The sequence below is a fragment of the Nuphar pumila genome, chromosome 1 (genome assembly GCF_984573655.1).
Source record: "Nuphar pumila chromosome 1, dmNupPumi1.hap1.1, whole genome shotgun sequence".
Classification (NCBI taxonomy): Eukaryota; Viridiplantae; Streptophyta; class Magnoliopsida; order Nymphaeales; family Nymphaeaceae; genus Nuphar; species Nuphar pumila.
The window spans coordinates 177,353,696-177,366,521 of record NC_143249.1 but is presented as its reverse complement, the minus strand read 5'-3'; positions in this window follow the sequence as shown (position 1 = coordinate 177,366,521).

Below are 12,826 nucleotides of genomic sequence, written 5' to 3'. Positions count from 1 at the left end.
ACACCGTCGTTAAAGGACGAGTCGATAGTTGGTAACATCCATTTGGATCTAATATGACTTGGGCTGTATTAAGAATTTGTTTGTCTGGATCAACATCGTTTTTTACTTCACTTAAATAAGGGTTAGAAAAACTTATTGTGGGAGATTAGTTGATTTATGAAATAGTTTTGATTTCATCAAAAGTTTCATATCATGTCCAAGTTTGCCAAATTACTTGACTTCCATGAGGATGCATTTAATTTCCATGAACCTCAGATCCATGGATCTCTAGCCCGAATGCCCCTTCTCATGGGGATATCAAATCCACGGGTTTGAGATATCTTGTTTGAATGAAAAGGACAGACACTTATTTATAAGCTGAGACTTACATATGAAAATCAGTATACTTGTTTGGGAAGGTGTCAACCTGACGACTTGGTCAGTCTGAAAAATTCAAGGAAAAGGACGGTCAACTAAGGAAAAAAGCATAAGAATTTTTAAAGGGTTTGTCAAGATCTTACAATAAGTTACTAAGGATGTCATGGGGGGGTGCGAGAGCAGGTGATGTGCATTCTTAAGCATTAGCGACATCTGATAGAAAGCGCCTGGGATACTCGAAGCCCCCTCTGTGGTAAAGGTTAACATCCAAAGCATTTTTCAAGACAAATAGTACATGGGTTACACCAATGCTCACTCCATAAGGTTTTATATATATATATATATATATAGTTCAAGTAAGGTGTTTTTTTAGGATAAGGAATGGTTAGGAAAAATAGAAACAAGCTGAATGGACCGATTACTACAAGCCTTTAAAAAAAGTTTTAAAAAAATGTGTTTATAAAATTGTTACATATTTTGTATAGTTTTGATAGAGTTAACATTACATTTTTTTTGGTTAAAAACTTAGCACAATTAGCGAGAGAGAAAATTATCAGGAATTGAAAAGATCACTCCCCGTATTAGCACCCATTGACAAAAGAGTGAAGGTTTGTATACAAATCCCAACAAGTATTGGATCAATGAACAAGTATTGGATCAATAAAAATTAAAACTTATGAGTCCAACCCACATCAAAGCATCCTAGTTTTTTTTTTATAGTCGAGCTGGGGCGACGCCAGGTCATGCTGAACATGAGTGTTTTTGCTCATTGTGGCCATTAGATTTGCATTTTAAAAAGCTCAAAAGTCAACAAAACCACGTGGCATTCATCCAAAATGCAAACAGACGGCCACGATGTCGGCATGAGCAAAAATGCTCATGTTCAGCATGACCTGATCTGCGTCGCCCCAGCTCGACTATAAAAAAAAAACTAGGATGCTTTGATGTGGGTTGGACTCGTAAGTTTTAATTTTTATTTTTGAAAATTAGACATGAGGGTGCACTGTTTTTATTTTTTTTAACCAATAAAAAACTGTAATTGATTTTTTAATATTCAAAATGTATTTATAATAAAATAATATTCGAAGAGCATTAAAATTATAAATATATATTAAAGTAGTCTGTGACATAAACATTCAAACGCACGTTGCTGAGTTGGAACAAAAAACTACTTGTCATAGACTCCAAAGCAATGTTTTCTGTATCGGGTTGAATCACCCGATACATATCATATCCATAGAAGGTCGAGACATTAATGACCTAAATTGGTTAATTTAAAAAAAAATCCAAACAATTTTTAAAATAGTTTTTTAATAATTTTAATAATAATATTTTAATACTTTTGACATGTGATTTCCCCTGGTTAAAATTTGGGCGATTCAGATCCATTCACCTACGAATCGGTATTTCCCGATTCACCTGATTCGGAGATGAAACATTGCTCAAAGGCCTGGGAAGCATGAGTTCAAGAAGGGTATTCTAACACTAATGGAAATGTTTTCTTTGGAAATAAGGCTGCGTTTGGGAGGGGGCATTAGGTGGGATTAGATGGGAGTTAGGAGAAATATAAATACTGAAATTCAAGGAAAGTGTATTGGAATGGAAATATGGATTTCCTTGATTGTTTGGAATCCCTAGTAATTTTCTTAAGGATTCTAGTTTACAAGTCTGCCTGACAATTTTACACCTAATATGGGTTACAATTGGACTGAATCTCATGCATAAAAAAATTATGTCTATTTACATCTACAAGTTATATAAATGAATTGGATTATATCTTAATCCAACCATATGTCTATTTTGAATCAGTGATATTAACTGAAACACTCCGAATATGTAAATCTAAATCGATATTAAAAACAAAGCTCAAGTTCCGACTAAAGATTTAAGCAAATCCAATCCATTTTCCACATTATTCAGAACCCAAACAATTTAGATTTGGGTCAGATATCCAATTGAATATAAGTCCATTCAATTAGATTTGGTAAAAAATTTAATATCTGATTGATATTTAATCTAGACATAGATTTTATATAGAGAATCTTGGTCCGGATATGACTCCAAATCCAAATAATTTACATCGGGTCCAATTTGATAATGTTATGGATCCGATACGTTTTTTTTTATCCAAATCGGATCTGGGTTACCTAAATCCAAACTAAATATAAAATGATTAACCAGAGAGAGAGAGAGAGAGAGAGAGAGAGATGACCGTATTTTGGTAACTACCCACAGGAATCTCTTCAAAATGAGTAGTTGTAAATACCTCTTTATTGTTTAAGGAGTAGAAAGAGGGTAAAAGTGAGGATTCGAAACCTCCTGAATCTCATCCTAAAATCACGATCCCCGCCTTCTTTCTCCCAAGCAATGTTTTGCTGAAACAGGATTTCTTAAATAACCATAACTGTCTCGGACACCCTCCCAATTCCACAGACAACAACCTCCCAAACACAGCCTAATTGATATTTCCTTCTACTTGCACAATCTACAGCCAACATGATGATCATTATGAATAGATAGATTACGTAGAGAAGGGTTATGATGTCATATTAGATTTCATTCTTATATCTATGGACATGGTCCTGAGATCACATGAAAGGAGAATTCAGATGTCTTGTAATATGCAGATATGGGACCAGCCATGTGTGTTTCGATGGTTGCCAATTATTGCACCTCACTTTGTCCTTGGATTGGTTACCTGATTCGAAATAAAGTAAGGAAAGTGTCTTGTTTCAAATGGACACTTGGGCTAAGTTCACTATTGTGTGACGGTTGGTTTACTCTGGATTTTGTTGACAGTGATTGATCAACGTAGCAAACCAGCTGCGTTTAAACTTTAAACCCACATTGAATCTCTTTCTGCACTTTCCTGCACCTTGTTCGGAGTTCAGGTTATACTAAACCCACATTGAATCCCTCTCTCTCTCTCTCTCTCTCTCTCTCTCTCTCTCTCTCTCTCTCATTTCCAAGACCTTTCATTGATACTAATACTGAATATTTCTACCCTCTTTAAGAAATTTGAAAATACAATTGATGGTACAAGTTCCCTTCAAACTACCAAGGGCATTTTAGCAATTTGGTAAAGAGAGCATGTCAACAGCGATACAAGAGATGTGATGTTAAGTATTTGTAAAACTTGCTTGAATCCCCATAATGATAATTATTAATGTATAGGTACAAGGTTCCCTTCAAACCACCAAAAGTCATTTTAGTAAATTCGTAAAGAGAGCATGTCAACAGAAATACAAGAGGTGATTTTAAGTATTTGTAAAACTTGCATGAAACCCCATAATGATAATTATTAATGCATAGCACCAGTGCATTACCATATGGTACTTGTAAACTCATTGAAGTAAAAAAAAATGAATTATGGCCAAGGAACGGCATCCACATTACCAACATCTCTCTCTCTCTCTCTTCCTCTCTGTATTTGATTTTCATGTTCCGAAAACATGGTACTCTTTTTTCTCTGAAAGTCTCTCTCTCGCGCGCACGCGTGCGCTGTATCTGATTTTCGTGTTCCAAAAACATGGTATAGTCTTTTTCTCTGAAAGCCCCTCAAGGGCACTGTTCATCTAGCATGTATTACTTGATGAAGAAATGCTGCGTGTTACTTTCATAGCCCAAAGGTACGGTTTGCTTGAAATTCTTCAAAGCTAAATCACATGACTCTTAGGGCACTATCTCTGGTTTCAGCAAACCCTACCCCGAAAGCACAAACTTGGTTGCTAGCGTGATAGGAAAGGCATCTTTGTCGGTCAAGTCATAGAAACAAGAGATCCTTAAGGGGTCTGCAGACTCAGCACCATAAAGAGAAACTGCAGCCTTTGCAGAATGAACTTGGGGAAGAGAGTCTGGATAGGATAGCGAAGAAATAGAAGGTGAAGTATATACTGGCATACTGACACTGTAAGGTCCAAAATTGATATGAAGAGCACGCCAATTTTTCCTGAAAATAAACTGTGGGATGATCAGATTGCAGGTCAGCAGTGCCAACAGAGTGAGCCAATGGGCCTTCACATGTCAGATGGCAAAGCATCACAATTGCATGGGCTGGTGCATCATAATGCTCCAATGCCTGTAGGAAGTTGGTTGCTAAGTAAATAAGCAACATATTCTTATTGGCTATGGGGCACATCACAATGTTGCTGGCTTTTGAGATGGTTTGGCCCCTTACCAACATGGTGCCAAGTTCTTTTTTGCTGATGATTTCTCTTTTTAATGTCCTTAGTGTTCCTCCTTCATCTTATTGTTTTAATCATTCTTTTGCACAGTAGTCTGCTCAGAATTGGACATGGTTTTTTTCTGGTTCTTGCCCTAGTACTTCTCTAGCATTCAAGGTAAGTTCGTGTTATTCGATTGAGTTTTTTTTTGTTTGTTTTGGTCAGTTGTGGCTTTTGTAAATCACCGGACCATGGCTCTTAATAAACATTAAGTGGGTGTTTGTGTCCACGCAGTTAATCAAGAAAATTTCTGGTGCATGACCCAGTTTCTCAGTTTAATTATCACATTTATCCATATTGGTTGGTGCATCCAAACTGGCCATTAATGTAACAGATCAAATCCACAATGGATATAGCATGGATAGTAAGGGTTAAACTAAAACTAGAAAGAGCACAAGGGCTCTGCACAGCTGGTTAGGTAGATCACTTAAAGTGTTTAAGCTGAAGAATGTCACGAGTTCAATACTTGAGGTGCGTACCTTGTCACAAGGCTATTGCGGTGGAGAGACTTAAGCAAGAAGTGCTTTGAGAGGTCTTACACTCAGACACTGAAACAAGGTCATAGTCAACATGACACCTCTCCACCCATATCTGAGATGTTCGAACCAATTGTCTCAGACCCTGAATGATCAAATCTATTTAGGGAATCGGGCGATACGATTCATGGATGAATCGGCCAACTTTCAACCACAGAAAGATACGTGTCACAAAATATTAAAATAATATTAAAAACTATTTTGACTATTTTTTAGATTTATTTCAAAATATGCAGGTTCATGTCTGTTTCGTATTGATTTTTCTGCCCATACGATACAAATAGGCCGATTCTCAATCTGACAACATTGGTCAAAACGATATAGGTAGTTCTTTCTTGAAGTAGAGAGAGAAAAGGGAAAGCAGAATAGTCACTTGGGTAAAGAATGTATCTGGTTGCTACAAATTAGATAAGAAAAGCTCATGAACTGCAATAAGAAGTCAGTCCCCTAACTAAGCTGCACCAAGTTTTTGGAATCAATGCACCACACCTCTATAGTTTTCAATCTCTTCATATAACTGTTGGCTCCTTACTTTTATATTTGCTCAAGCCTTACACAAAATGCTGTTGCAACTGTCTTTTGCATTCAAAACCATATCCATTATCACTCCTTTTTTGTCTTGGAGATGCACACCTTTTTTTTTGGATATTTACACAGAAAAACCACCCTCAGGATCAGAGACCTAACCCCACTGGCTTTGCCTGCGGTACATATGGTAACTGTCTTGACAGCATAAAACTCTGTAGGCTTACCCTTACCCCACTAAAGATGGACACTTAAAAGCAATTATTAAGGATGATATGTAATAATTCTTCCAAGGATCCGTTTTGGCAATCTACTACGGAATCTTTTTATTATAAAAAGCATTTTTCCCCCCAAAGAATACAGTGCACTACTGTTGGTCGATTCTCTCATTTACACCAACTCTTCTGTCGCTAAAACTGAGAGTGGTACAAATGGCAACAATTCATTAGAAGAAGCTTTTAAGAGGCCCAAAGTCTTCACTTTTACAGCTTTATTGGTTTGAACCAAAAAAGCTAATAAAATAATTTTCCAAATAGGACAAAGCAAAGCTTATAAAAAAAAGTTGAGAAAAGCACTGCTTTCTAAATGGACAAAACAGTGACTGTTTCATACCATGAAGTACTTGGAAAATTAATCTTCACCACCTTACATCTAATTTGATAAAATTACTATGAAGTACTTGTAAAATTAACAAGCTTTTAAGATAACCCTCGTGGACAAGAAAGAAACAGCATCTGTCATATTCCATACTCTAATACAAGTCCAATAATATGCTCGGTTTGGACTTTGGACCCTAAGGATCCTTTGTTTTACCTCAAAATGTGGAAAAAAAATAACACTTTCGTAGGAACTAGGGTTCCCCATTGGATTCCATAGTGCGGCCCATGATTTTCATGCAAAACAATATTCCATTTGAAAATGGGGATACAAATTTCCAGAGGAAGGGCGCGTTCCACATGGGACAGGATTCCTACAGCAGGGCATGTGACAAGCACATCTTAGGGGGAGTTTGTTATTTTATTTTATTTTTTTTGAAAGGCAAGCTGGAGTTAGGCAGACCCCTACCAGTTATGCAACTGTATCATTGGGTTTTGAACCTGCAACTTCTCAACCCAAGGTAACTTGCAATAACTGCTCCTAAAAGACAAGCAGAGCCCCCATTGGGAGGGGAAGAGTTTGGTATACATCCACCCAAGGAAGTATCTGTCCTTTGATACAACCACTTTAGAGGAAAAGTACTTCTCCATTGGTATGACCCATTTTGATTGAAAAGATTATGTGACCATATATTTCTTATGGACATGTTTGTTTCATTCATTCTAAAAAAGAGACCATATTTCCTATAAAAAGTGATTGGCCTTTATATGTAGGAAAGAGCAAGAAACAAACACCTCCCCTTATGGATAGAATTGAGTGCACATTAGAAGTACGTGTGCAGAGCCTTGTGATTGTTGGATTTTCTCAAGACTCTGTAATTGCAAATCACAATCATAACACTTTTTCAAGTTTAATGAAACATGAAAAAGTTCCAGCCATGATTTTGAAGACGTTACAAATTGTACCTATAATGATAATTCAAGAAATTTATAAAACAAAAATATCAGGATATTTTGAAAAGATGTTTTTCAAAATATCGCGATATTGGTCTCTCGATGAATAAAAATGAGGATCGATCAACGTAGGGCTGGGAAACAAGCTGAGCTGCTCGTGACGATTCTGGGGCATGTGACAAGCACATCTTAGGGGGAGTTTGTTATTTTTTGTGTTTTTTGAAAGGCAAGCTGGAGTTAGTGTGACCCCTACCAGTTACATAACTATACCATTGGGTTTTGAACCTGTAACGTCCCAACCCAGGGTGACTTACACTAGCTGCTCCTACCAGACAAGCGGAGCCCGAAGCCCCCAGTTTGGGGGTTATACTTTCACCTAAGGAAGTATCTGTCCTTTGATACCACTTTAGAGGAAAAGTACTTCTCCATTGGTATGACCCATTTTGACTGAAAAGATTATGTGACCACATATTTCTTATGGACATGTTTGTTTCATTCATTCTAAAAAAGAGACCATATTTCCTATAAAAAGTGATTCTCCTTTATATGTAGGAAAGAGCAAGAAACAAACACCTCCCCTTATGGATAGAATTGAGTGCACATTAGAAGTATGTGTGCAAAGCCTTGTGATTGTTGGATTTTCTCAAAGATTCTGTAATTGCAAATCACAATCGTAACACTTTTTCAAGTTTAGTGAAACATGAAAAAGTTCCAGTCATGATTTTGATTCTCACTTGAGAATGCTTATCCTTTGAATCCGGTGATTGTTGGTTACAAGATTTACTTTATAACTGACAATCACAGCTTTTATTTTATGAGTTGTGATTGCTCATCCTACCTATAACAAGCAAAACATGCCTTGAAATGTTTCCAAAAGGGGGGCTGCGCTTCTCTGGTAGGAGCAGCTAGCTAGTGCACCTCACCTTGGGTTGGGAAGTTGCAGGTTCAAAACCCAATTGTGTAGTTGTATAACTGATAGGGATCTGCCTAACCCAAGGTTGTTAAATGCGATGAGGCGAAGCGAGGCGTTGAGCCTGCGCTTCAGTACCTGAGGCGTACGCCTCTCACAACTGGAATGGAAGTGAAGCGGTGGGAGGGGAGGCAGTAAGAGAAGGACCACCCGCCCAGCTGGTACGGAAGCGAGGGATATGCCGGTCGTCCGGTGGTCGGAGGAGACTGAGCAGCAGCGGCAGCACAGCAACTCCGGTGGTCGGTGGTCACAACTGGTCGGAGGTTGATGAGGAGCGCATCACAGCAACGCCTCAGTACCTTGAGCGTGCCTCTCACAACACTGGCCTAACCCCAGCTTGCCTTTCAAAAAAACAAAAAACATGCCTTGAAATGTACTCGCAAACAATTTGGGCTTATCTACGGATCGGGCAGCCTAAGCCCATCCAACAAACTCTTCGGGCTTGGGTGCGCGAGTTCGGTTCTTCTGATATAGATTGCGATCTGGTGCACATGATCCTCAACCAACTTCCATTTCTAAGTTCTAAACTTATAATTAGTCCAGTCCATGTCGAAGCCGTTTCTTTAACCCCCTCACAATTATCTGATCCATATGATGAAAATGGATCTGGACCAGCCAATCGAATCCATGTTGTGCCCAATAGATAGGTTAAGTTTGCCAAGAAAAGATGGCAACAGGGGCCTAGCTTGTTTGGTAGGAGCAGTTAGTGCACGTCACCTTGTGTTGGGACGTTGCAAGTTCAAATCCCAATGGTATGGTTGTACAGCTGTTGGGGGTCTGTTTGCCTGTAAAAATAAAAAATGACAAATTACCAAAGCAAGAGGCAGATTTTCAGGTAATATTGAATTCCTGTCGGAAATATAATATTTGAAGGCTAGCAATATGCTTCCAACCTAAGGAACCTAATTTTTTTTCTTTTTCTTTTTTGTTAAAAAGCATAAAAAATGATTCCCCTTTTTATCTTGAAATGTTATTTTTCACGTATACATTTTCGGGATAATTCAATATTTTTTCTTTTCTGGAAATTAGTGAAAGTGGGTAGCTTGTGTAGCTTTATCTTGGGATGCATCTTTGGTGACTTGATTGCTTCTACCACATGAATTGAGGATTTGCTGGAACGATGCAAATGATGAGTTTAAAGGAGATCAAGAAAACTTTGTTTAAGTACAGAGTTTCAGCTAATCTTAATCTTGACAATAGTGAGGAAACATTTTTTTTTTTGGGTAAATATGGCAGCCAAAAACCATAAAGGGTTTGGCCTGGTGGAATGGGAGCCTAAGCTGCTAGGCAGGCGGTCTAAATTCGAATCCCATGAGCTTCAGCCCTTGCGCAAGCTAAAGCCTATGAAGCTTTACGCTGTCGCGATTGTAAGTACAGCAGACAGAGCCAACATGGCTAGGTCTTTGATCCTGTGACTGGTTTCTCGGTGTAAACATAAAAATATATTGGCAGCCAAATGCTCGTGATCAATAAAAAAATTAATTTTCTTTTATTTTTGCCAAGAAAGGCAAAAAACTAAAATAAAAATAAAAAATTTGTTTTTTATAATAAATAACATAAATTAATGAACTGATTTTGGGTGCTTTATCGAAAATATCGGCCAGTCAAATTCTCCCACCTTTTTCGTATTTTTTTTAAATGCCAACATAACCAAGTTCTTGATTCCAACGTGATCATGCAAATAAAATCTGACAAAGTTCACAAATCCCCGTGCTTCCACCACAAATAGACATTGAAACCTAAAAATGGTTGACTGAGTCCATATTGCGTAGCCCATAATTAGATCGCCAGATCCAGATGCAACCACTTACCGCACCTATTCCCACTCTTCAAGTTAAGATTGGACTAATGTGTTTGGATACTTTGATTTCGTTCCAAACCCTGGTGCAACCTAGTCTACCAATTTAGGTTCCAACTACTGAAAGGCATCCCAAAGGGGTTTGGCGTAGTGGGATGAGACATACACCGCTAGGCAGGGGGTCTACATTCAAATTCCATAAGCGTCACCCCTTACGTGGTGACTCCCTCAAGGCAAAGGATAAACCCACGAAGTTTTATGCTGCCAAGACAACGACGTTAAATGCGACAGACAAAACCACCACAACTAGGTCTCTAATCTTGGAAACGGTTTCTCGGTGTAAATATAAAAAAAAACTAGAGGGGGGTCCAGCTGGTAAAAGAACTGAAGAGGGCATGTTCGGCTCAGCTCGTTTACTAGTGGATTGTGTTAAATAAATCATGTGGGCCTACATATGTTTTATCATACATTATATGATGTCTATGGTTAAGATCCATATAAAGTGATCAGATACGGTTGGATCATATGATATCTCATATGGTATGGTTTTATTATGTGCAGAAACCTCATGTGCCCTCATGTGTCAATTTTCAATTTTATGATAGACTGAATTAAAAATAGACCATAAGGTGGTTACAATTAAGTTATGGTACACAAACCACATATAGTGGTTGTTCTCTTTTGCATTCCCATCATGAAGAAAGAAAATTGTCCCTCTCTCATTAGATTTAGAGAAGAAGGCAAGGCCACTTATAGAGGTTCTAGAAGATCATACCCGTAAAGATCTAACGAAGCAACAATGGATTCAGGTACGCTTCTGCATCAAGTTTCGTTTCTAATCTTTTTAATAATTTAGTATGAACAAGTTAACGATCAAATAAAGTATTTTCAATATATTTAAAATCCAACAATTGGTATCAGAGTGGCTTGTCCTTGTTAAATCGTTGACACATTCGATTTTTTATATTTTTGAGATCAGCGATCCATTGCGGTCGGTTTTCGGTGCAAGTATCGTTGGGTACCTACACGATTCTCGAAGAAAGGGGAATGACCGAATCCCCTTTTCTTGAGGTTTTTGTTTTCTGATCGGTGGTAGGGTGCGGGCGAAGGAGGGTCGATCGACCCTCCTCGCACCATTCGGCAGCGCCCGGGAGGGAGGGAGGGCAGTTTGACTCTCCTATTTTGCATTACCGGACAGAACAGAAAGGAGGGCCATTCGGCCCTCCCCCTTTTGGATTGTCGAAACCGAGAGGTGATCGACCATCCCCCTTTCAGTAAACCAGATGATCCTTCCCCTTTCAGTCGGGCGGGCGGGAGGGTCGATCGACCCTCCACCTTTTTTTTCTCTATTTCTGGATCGAACCAGGGAGATCATTTTCAGACCATCAGACGAGGGGATCCAATCCCCCTTCTCGTTTGTGTTAGATTGTCTCTGGCTAGGGGTAAGCCCTCCTGAGATCGTCGGACGGTCGAGGGTTTTCCCTTTCTCATTTTGATGGACGGAGTGTCACTCGATCAAATTGTCAGACAGTCGCTCGCCTGCTCAGATCACTAGATGACGGAAGGGCGGACGCCCATTCAAACCAGATGAGTCGGCGACATTCAGGGCAAAGTCTGGCATTGTCGCCGACAGGTTGGGGGCAGCGATAGTAGGGATGAGTTTCGGCGGCACTCAGAGCATGGATCAACCACCGCCAAACGTTCTGGGGTCGATGGCAGTCAAGATGTTGTTTAGGTTCAACTTTCAGCCGATTCAATGACCCAGGACAATTCGACATTTAGCCGATTCAGCCGGCTGGGCCGATTCAGCCATTAGGCCTGGTTCTGGTTTGGCCTATAGCCAACCGAACCAGGGTTGGTTCGACCTCCAATTGGCCGAGCCTGAGACCGGTTCGACCCTCAGCCATGTCGGGTTCAGCCTCCACTTGCAACCCAAGCCAGTTTCGGCCTCTAGCTGGGGTCGGGCCAGCTTTGGTTTCCTTCGAGGAGCTGCTGACCCGCTTCAGTCCCCATTAAGTTACGGGGAGTGAACCGGGTTGGGTGCATGGTGCCTTTGTGCATCGAGCCTGGTAAGACCTGACCTGTTAGCCCATGCCCTATACCCGACTGTGGTGTTGGGGTCTGACTCGTGATGGGTCAAGCTTGTATTGACCCGCCAAAGGGTCTGTTCTGATCCCATGGGTCAGACCCTTGTATGTAACTTGAAATCTAAAATAAATAAAAAAATTAAGGACTTTTATTATTGAATTTAGGGCCTATAAGTATGCATCTTGGATCCCCTTAGAGGGTCGACTTCAGTTACTTTTCGACCCTATATGAATTATTATCATATTTTTTTTGTTCATATGCATGTATTGACATATTTAAACTATAGTATTCTTTTCAAAATAAGGACCTGATATTCTAATTGAGTTGATTAAAACAACATGTTTCTAAAGTAACCCCTCTTGTGAAAATTAACTTGTTTGGAATATTGAGATGATTATATATTTGGGTTTCATGAGAATAGTGATCGACCCAAAGGAAGATTACTATTTGACCAATGCCAAATATATATATATATATATATATATATATATTAATAATAAATATGAAATGATTATCAGGTTTTCCATGTAAACAACGAGTCGGTTCAAAGAAAGGCGTGTTGTTTGACAGGATTAATTGTCCATATTTGATTACTATGATGAGAGTACCACTTACAAATTGACATTTCTATCTGAAGACTAAATGTCAATGTTGTGTTAGGTATTTTGTAATGGGGTTCACCACAGTTTAAATATGTTTGTTTATGTTAATGCATGTGAATATGTATGTTAATTATGAGCTTATTTTGTTCTTGATATAGTAAATACTTCTGCTTCTAT